Here is a 9,451-nt window from a genome sequence, read left to right as displayed (position 1 = left end):
ACTTACCTAAGCTGAAATTTAGAGATTAGATGGATGTTACCAACCACTTACTGTTTTTGCCTAATGGGGGAGATGGACAAGTGGTGGAAGATGCCATCTGGACCCTCAAAGGTTCTTTTGTCTGAAATATGTTGCATGCAGTTAAAAATTACAAGACATGCAAGGAGGTAATACAGTATGGCTAAAACCAACAAGAAATAAACAAGATAATAAAACTCTAAAAAGCAAGCCTGACAGATAATCCAGAAAATAACCTTAGCAGACATTGTAATAATTGTGATTAATATGCTGAAGAAAAAAAGAGAAAGATGGACACAAAATGAATGAGAATTTTTACCAGAGATTTAGACATTATATATAAGCAAAAGCCATAGCTTATAACTGAAAAATATGTATGTGAAATTAAGAACAAGATGGATGGGTTTAAGAAAGGATTGGATAGACTAAGATTATTGAACTGGTCAATGGAAAATGTCCACAGTATAACACAGAGAAAACCAAGAATAGAAAAGAACAGGAGAGACACGTGGGACTTACCCAAAGTTCCCGGTATATGTGCAGTTAGAGTCCAAATAGAAGGGAATAAAAATGGAACAGAGGGAAGTGGAGTTGCCGCCGCCGCCGCCGCCGATTCCGGAGCCGGGGTAGCTGCTGCCGTCGCCGCCAGTGCAGCCGCCGCCGCTGCCGCCTGAGGAATGGGCTTGGGAAGGAAGCGGTCACCGCGCTCGGAGCTTCGCTCACAAGCGTCTTTTCCTCCTGTTGCCCTCCCCCGGGAACGACCATGGATAAAAGTGAGCTGGTACAGAAGGCCAAACTTGCCGAGCAGGCCGAGCGCTACGACGACATGGCCGCAGCCATGAAGGCCGTCACGGAAGAGGGGCACGAACTCTCCAAGGAGGAGAGAAATCTGCTCTCTGTCGCCTACAAGAACGTGGTGGGCGCCCGCCGCTCCTCCTGGCGCGTCATCTCCAGCATTGAGCAGAAAACAGAGAGGAATGAGAAGCAGCAGCAGATGGGCAAAGAGTACCGGGAGAAGATCGAGGCCGAGCTGCAGGACATCTGCAATGACGTTCTGGAGCTGTTGGACAAATATCTTATTCCCAATGCTACACAACCGGAAAGCAAGGTGTTCTACTTGAAAATGAAAGGCGATTATTTTAGATATCTTTCTGAGGTGGCATCTGGGGATAATAAACAAACCACTGTGTCGAACTCCCAGCAGGCTTACTAGGAAGCATTTGAAATTAGTAAGAAAGAAATGCAGCCTACACACCCAATTCGACTTGGCCTGGCACTGAATTTCTCAGTCTTCTACTATGAGATTCTAAACTCTCCTGAAAAGGCTTGCAGCCTGGCAAAAACGGCATTCGATGAAGCAATTGCTGAGTTGGATACGCTGAACGAGGAGTCTTACAAAGATAGCACCCTGATCATGCAGCTGCTTAGGGACAATCTCACTCTGTGGACGTCGGAAAACCAGGGAGATGAAGGAGATGCTGGGGAGGGAGAGAACTAATGTCTGTTGTGCTTCGTGATCTGTTCAGTGTCACTCTGTACCCTCCACATATATCCCTTTGTGCGATTAAAAAAAAAAAAAAAAAAAGTCCTACCGCGACTTTCAATTTTTCACAGCCTCAGCCTAGCAAAATGGTCCATGGGATAAACAGCTGGTGTGTGTATCTAAAACTCAGATTGGTCACATAAATGTCACGGCATTCTGAAGTTTTGATTTTGATTAACATTGACAGGATTACTGTGTGCTGAATTTTTTTTTTAAACTGAACACTGTGATTATGGGGTTTTGTAACTTAGCAGAGCTCTTACTGGTAGAAAAACTAGACCTAAATTATGTGTAACTTTTTGGAAAGTTTAAACTGATAATCAAATTAGTCACGGAAATAACAGTTCCATTGTAAAGTTGTACAGAAAGTTATAGAGATTATATTGTGACGCTGGGATGCAGAGTGAGACCCCTTCCTGTGACAGCAACTCACAGTAGTTCTGCCTGTTTTGGAGGGGGAAGTACAGACACTTGGCCAGTTTGAGCTGTTGCCACTCAAAAGTTCATGACTGCAGATGTCCACAGTGTCTTCCTCTCCGTAAACTCGAAGCCTAAAATGGAAACTCTTTGTGGCAGATAATTGGGTTTTGACACCGTGAAAAGGCCCAGTGCTCCTAGACCCCATGACTAACACCCCTTTCCCACAGCCATCTTACTGATTTGCAACTTGGGCTCCATTAGTGGAATCTGTTTTCCTTGTAACCAAGACCTAAAGAAGAGAAAAGCCGTGTATCTTATGAATGGCCTTATCTGTTTCCTGGGTAATACCTTTCAGAGTCATGTTCTGTAGAGATTGCCTTTCACTTAAGAAGTATTCAAGTCTTTGGGTGCTTCCTAGCTTGGGGCTTTTAAATTTTGAAATCGAGACATTCTTCCCACTGTCCTTTTTGACTGTTGACCTTGGTTTTTATTTTCCCTCTTGAAGTGTCTGTCCTGCTTCTTTACATTTTTTTTCCTTTTCAGTTCTGTTGCTGTCTTCTGTTTGTTGTTGAACACCTTAGGGGCAGGGCGGGGGCCTGGAGGGGGATGAGCGAAGATGGCAAGCACTTTGGTCCGCAGGCCTCACTTCAGGGGAGTTGAGAAGAGCCAGCACATAGTTCTGGCTTCCTCTGATTTCTCAGCACGCTCGTTGCTCTTCAGTCAGACTGAGATCTGAGTCAAAAAAGTGTTTTTAAATACCCATGATTTCTCCCTGTGTTGCAGCCAGCCCTGATAATGCTTGTTAGTACCTGTCACCAGCTCTCCCAAGTGTGCTCCTTCAGCCAAGTTCACAGACCTGTTTGAACAAGACCCTATAATGCAGGGAAGTTGCATGAACACCACAGTGGGGAGAGTCCAGAATAGCCAGGCCTACCAGTCTCACAGTACCCCCTCTCCCTTGAACATTCCATGTAGCCGTAGTGTCCGCCTGTTTGTCCATCTGCTGAAATGAGAAAAGAAACATTCATGCACTGATTTAAAACCCAAAAAAAGGGAAAAAAAAAGAAAAAAGAAAAAAACAAAACAAAAAAAAACCCTCCCCCCTTTCTAGCTGAACAAAAATGTGCAGTTAATACTTGGCGCTTGAAAATGCAGTAGTGAATGTGGAACAATCCTGTCTGTATATCTGGTAGCTCTTTCTTGCTTCATTTTTCCTTACCAGTATTCTGCCTCACGTTTGCTTCTGTGACGGTTATATTGCCTAGCAAGCACTCCTGTGGTTGTGAAAATAGTATAGCAAAAAAAAAAAAAAAAAAAAAAAAAAAGAAAAGAAAAATCCCCGGTTATTGATGTACTAGATTTGTGTATGTCTTTTAAACAGTTCTAGTTTCCACCTTAACACGGAATAATCAGGAAAAGTGTAAAAATTCAAAAGTGAAATAAAAAATTTTATCAGTTAAAAAAAATGGAGCAGAAAAAAATATTCAAGGACATTGTTTATCTGTAAACATTTCTTAGGTTTTAAAAAATATAGCAATGTTATCAGCAAAATGGCAAAGTAGAAAGTCCCAAGGACTGATTTCTACATATAACACACACCAAGACTCACACACACACACACACACATGCTCACGTCAGAAGTTGTATGAATCAATTCATAAGAGCTCTGAAAACAGTAAAAGTTTGTAGAAACCAAGCAATAGTCATCTAACCCTATCCCTTGCCTAACCTGGTAATAGTCTTGGTCTTAAGCTGGTAGCAACCTGGTTCCCAATTTTCCCCTTAAATTAGAGGAACATACTTTTTTCCCAAGTAATTTCATACATCTGCTATACCCAAAAGGCTGATGCAAGGCATTCATTCCCATCTTGCATAACTTGTAACACAAGCAGGAAAAGTAATGGGAACTGTTTGTAAAATCTAGGAGAACTATACTCACAGATGCCTGGAGCAAGAGATTACAAGTGGAGATATAGAATAAACCATCTAAGGCCTAGAGAAGCTGGGTTGTGACTTTTTTGGAAATTAGAATATTCAAAAGCAACCACATATAAGGGGAGAAATTAGAAAACCATGTCCATGCCCAGAAAAGATGTATGCTTAGAAAGGATCTGAGAGCACCTTAAGCTTTCAGTAGGGTGAAAAATAAAACAGAAAAATAAACAGAGAATCAATATTGTGTGGGACAGTCTCAACCAAGCCAGCGTAAGAATTATGGGAGTCCTAGGAAAAGACAAGAGAGATAAAGGGATAGAAAGAGCATTTGAAGAAATGATGTAAAAATTTTTCCAAATTGGATTAAAGACATAAATAATGTAAGCCTAAGAAGTTTAACAAACTCCATGTTGAATAAACCCGAAGATAGTCACACTGAAACACACTAATAAAGTTATCAAAAAACAAAGGCTAAGAGAGAAAGCTGCAAGAGAGAAATGAGTGATCATATGCAAGGGATCCTCAGGAAGATTGCCAGGCAATTTCATATGAGAAACCTTGGAGATCTGAAGGCTGTGGGATGGTATGTTTAGAAAGCCGAAAGAAGAATGCTGTCAACTGAGAATTATGTAACCAGCAAAATTGTCCTTTATTTTTGAGGGAACAATTAAAGAAATTAGACACTTTCAGATAAACAAAATCTGATAAAATCCCTGACCACAGACCTCACCACAAAAAATAGTATATCCGGGGTGCCTGGGTGGCTCAGTGGGTTGAAGCCCAGGGTCCTGGGATCGAGTCCTGCCTTGGGCTCTCTGCTCAGCAGGGAGCCTGCTTCCTCCTCTCTCTCTGTCTGCCTCTCTGCCTGCTTGTGATCTCTGTCTGTCAAATAAATAAATAAAATCTTTAAAAAAATAGTATATCCTTCAGATGGAAATAAAACAACATTAGACAGCAAGTAGAACCCATAGGAAGATATAAAAATCTCTGGTGAAGGTAAATACATGAGCAAATACAAAGCTCACTTTGCTGAAAATCAAGGAAACCTGAAATGCCAAAACATCCTGGAAAAGAGGGACAAAACTGGCGGGCGCCCATTTCCTGATTTTGAAACGTATTCTACACCTGCAGTAATCACAGCAACATGGTATTGGAATAAAGATGGAAATACAAATGAATGGACTAGAGATCCCAGAAATAAACTCATACATGTATTGTAAAATTATTTTTAGCAAGGTGCCAAAACCATTCAATGGGGGAGAAAACAGTCTTTTGAGGAAATGGTCCTGGGAAAACTGGATACCTATATGGTAAAGGATGAGTTTGAGTTCTGACCTAATACCATATACAGACATTAGTTTGGAATGTATCAGAGGCCTAAATGTAAAGGCTAACATTATAAAAGTCATAAAGGAAAACATAAGGAAAAGTCTTCATGACTTTGGATTTGGTACTTCAGGGAGAAGGACACCAAAGCCATGGGCAAGAAGAGAAAATTAATTCGACCTCATCAAATTTAAAAACTTTGTGCATCAAAGACATTAGCAAGAGTGGGGAAAATAGCATAGAATGGGAGAAAATATTTTCAAATGATATATTTTATAAGAGGTTAATATCCAGAATATACAAATATTACAACTCAAGAATAAAAAAACGAAGAGCCCCAATTTAAAAAAAAAAAAAAATGGGCAAGGACTTGAACAGACCCTTCACCAGTGAAGATACACAAATAGCCAAAAAGCACATGCAAAAGGCTCAAATTACTCATTATTGGAGAAATGCAAGGCAAAACCCAATGTGATGCCACTTCACACTCAGTGGGGTGGCTATTCTCAAAAACGCTGAAGACAACAAGCTTCGGTAAGGACATGGAGGACCAGAAGTCCATGTGCACTTTCAAATGGCACAGCTGCTGTGTGAAATTGTTAGTTCCTCAAAAAGCTGGATGATAGGATCTAGCAATTCCAATTCTAGGTATTCACCATCCCCTCCCCAAATGGAGAGCAATGACTCAGACAGGTACTCATACACCAACATTCACAGCAGTATTACTATTCACGGTAGCCAAGAGCTGAAAACAACACAAGTGTCCATCAATAGAGGAATGCATGAATAGATACGGTGTCTGCATACAATGGAATATTATTCAGTCTTAAAAAAAGAATAAAATCTTGACACACGCTCTGTATGTGACCCTCAAAAATATTACGGATATTACGGTAAGTGTAATGAGCCAAACACAAAAGAACAAATATTACATGAATCTGCTTATGGGATGTACCAAGAATAACTAAGTGCATAGAGACAAAAAGCGGGAAAAAGGTTACCTCAGGCTGAGGGAAGGGGGAAATGGCGAGTTGCTGCTTAATGGGTGTGGAGTGTCCTGAATGAAGAGAAAGTTCTGGAAATGGGTCATGGTGATTAACATTATAAAAGTTAATGCTTCTAAATTGTACAATTAAAAATGGTTAACAGCATGCCTAGATGGCTCAGTCAGTTAAGTGTCCAACTCTTGAGCTCAATTCAGGTCTTGATCTCAGGACTGTGAGTTCAAGTCCTGTGTTGGGCTCTATGCTGGGTGTGGAGTCTACTTTTAAAAAAATAATTAAAATGGCAGATGTTATAGTAAATGGTAAAATGGTATGTGTCATGTATATTTGGCCATAATAAAAAATACATGATTTAGAAATAATATATAGGATTTATATCTCTACTAAGGTTATGTGAAATTAATACCTATTATTTTACTTAAATGAATAATTAGTCTTTCACAATAGACCAAATGATGCTGGTGTTTGTAATATTTCTTGAAATTAGCATTCTTATTTTGTAATTACTAAAGCTATAAGATTTTTTTTTCCTCAAATGAATCCAGGAATGATTTTTCTCTTATTAAGCCAAAGGATAATCATTTTTTGAACTTTTGAAATGTCTATCATGAAAACATGATGATAATTACATCCAAAACTTTTAACCATTTCTTAGTAAATATTATGATTGAAGTAATCAACAAACCCCCAAACTGAGAGTTATAAGTAAAAATATTTTTGAAGAATCATATAGCTTGGAAGTATTGAAAATAGCAATAATAAAATGCCAAAAAACACACTTGGTAGAAAGAATCTCCCCCAAAATATTGATAGCACGTAAAACTTGACATGGTAAGAAGTTTTATTTGGTAAAATATGGACAGATAACAAAAATATTTTTGACAAAGTTGTAACGTTTAAGATCTTGGATAGTTAGTTAACAACTGTGTGCAAAACAAAATACACATTGACATAAGATAGACTTAGTAAACTTTGAACAGTAAATCAAGTTTTTTTCTGAAGTATTAATTAAGGAATAGGAACCACTGAAAATACATTTAGTAAAAAAAGTTTAGAAATTGGAAAGGTTTTATCTATAGCATCAAGGAAGATGGTATTAATTAGGTGAATATTTTTATGAGACTCAAATTTGAGATAATTTTGATTAAAGTTTTGTATGCTTGTCATAAATGTGGAAGCAGCATGTTCAACACATGAATTGCATCAAAATGGCAGTAACAAAACTTTGGAGCCAAGACATCTTATAACATCAGGTTTTCTGATATTTTGCCTTAAATTTTGGAAGCCTTTCATGCTTCTCTGAGAAGCAGAGACAGACAATAATACACTTGCTTTTTAAACCTATGCCTAGCTCTGAGGGCAAGAAAAGCATTTAGTTTCAGGAAAAAAAATGCAGTTTACCAATTTTCTTTCCCTTAACAATCTTTTCAATTCCCCAAAGATCCGTATTATCATCTGTCCTCAATAAATTACTGTGAGATGATCTCAACTGAATTTCTATGTATTTCTCTAAGTTTGAAGAACTCTAGGAGAATAATTGCTATTATAGAAATGATATGATAAGGTATATCTTAAAATGTAATTCTGAATCTCACAAATTATATAATCTCAATAAATTATTACAACTTCTCGATCCTCTAAGTCTTCATCTGGTTCACAGATGGAGCAACACTTCCCTCACACTTTAATGTGAAGATTAAATAGAACACGATTTGTAAGTTGCATGGCACATCAAATTACTTCATAAATCACCAGCTGTCTTCCTTCCAATAAGAAGAATTATGGACCAAAGCCAGGTCATCAGTTTTTTATCGAGGTAAACTTCTGTTCAGTTTCACATTCAAATATCTTTATATTCATATTCCCAATTCACATTTAACAGATCTCATTGTTTAGTTACATTGCATCTTACATGCCTGACTCTCATTCAGTTGGGCTGTTTGAAGCAACAGGGCAAGTCAGATTGTGAGTTCAAGGGGCTTTTGTCATTAGGACTCATGAGTCAAGGAGGGAGGCAAGGCTCATGCCAGCAGAATGGGTTGTCCTGTCAGCATGGAGGATCCTGGTTAAATTGGGGAAGTGTAGGGATCCAACACAGCTTGAAGAGCTCGGGTATCTTACTGTCTCCTTTGATTGCCACATAGTCATGTAACAAACTATTAGCAGAATTGTCTAATCCAAGGTTACTAGCTAAAGCAGAGTTTTATCTCAGAGGGTTTTTTATATTTATATTTTATATATATATATGTGTGTGTGTGTGGGTGGGTGGGTGGGTGTGTATGTGTGGTTTGTTTTGTTTTGTTTATGTACGTGTTTTTTAAATTCCTAAGCATAGGATAGAACACATAAAAGAATATGGGCAGTGAGAAATACAATTATCACACTTCTTAGGAAAAGAGTTTTCTGAAAGGAATGGTGTGGATTGGTGGCTATTTTTCTTGAGTGGCAAGACTCTGGATGCTAAGAGTAGCTTCAACATCAGGTATCAACAAAAATGTGACATTAATGAGTGAACGATCATGATAAGTAATTCCTTTTTCACAGTTCCAAAAAGTTTCTGGTGGAAGCATATTCCAGAGGAGGGTATTATCACAACACACTAGAGATCGGAAATGACAACTGAAGGGTAATAAAATTCAGGAGGAAGAGCAAGGAAAATTAAGCCTGCAGACTGGAGTGTGGTTTTTAACTGTGCCACCTAAGGTCAGTCTCAAACATACTGGCTGACTTTCCTCATTTGACTAAGAAGGGAATTAGAGCACATTCAGTTTGCAAACTCAAATTATTTTAAGTTTCAGGCAGGTTAAAATAAATAATGTTTAGTTCTTTGACAGCCAAGATACATCTTCACAATGATAGAAAAGGCCAATTTCCACACCTATGTCAGGACTTGGAAATGGCTGGCAGGGTCTTGCCTGGTTCTTGCACAGATGAAATGAACTCAGAATATGTGTGTATGTGTATGTGTGTGTGCGCATATGTGTGCATGCAAACTTGCATAGCTAATTAAAATATATTCCAAGACATTGCATTTTATGATGGAATATTCTTTAGGGTGAATTCGAGGTTTAAAATTCCATGAATTTTTTTAAATTTATTTTTTATTTTCAGCATAGCAGTATTCATTATTTTTGCACCACACCCAGTGCTCCATGCAATCTGTGCCCTCTATAATACCCACCACCTGGTAAACCAACCTCCCACC

At 38.5% G+C, this 9,451-nt stretch overlaps 1 pseudogene across 1 annotated transcript; it reads left to right on the top strand.

Annotated features, from left to right (window-relative positions):
• Nucleotides 1-607: 607 nt before the first annotated feature.
• LOC309859807 (14-3-3 protein beta/alpha pseudogene) lies at nucleotides 608-3,447 on the top strand (annotated as a pseudogene). Its single transcript has one exon. The product of its transcript is annotated as a 14-3-3 protein beta/alpha pseudogene (transcript).
• Nucleotides 3,448-9,451: the final 6,004 nt, after the last annotated feature.

The sequence above is a fragment of the Mustela nivalis genome, assembly GCF_964662115.1.
Source record: "Mustela nivalis genome assembly, chromosome: 2".
NCBI lineage: Eukaryota > Metazoa > Chordata > Mammalia > Carnivora > Mustelidae > Mustela > Mustela nivalis.
Note: the sequence above shows the minus strand (reverse complement) of the source record. Positions and strands in the feature narration are given on the sequence as shown.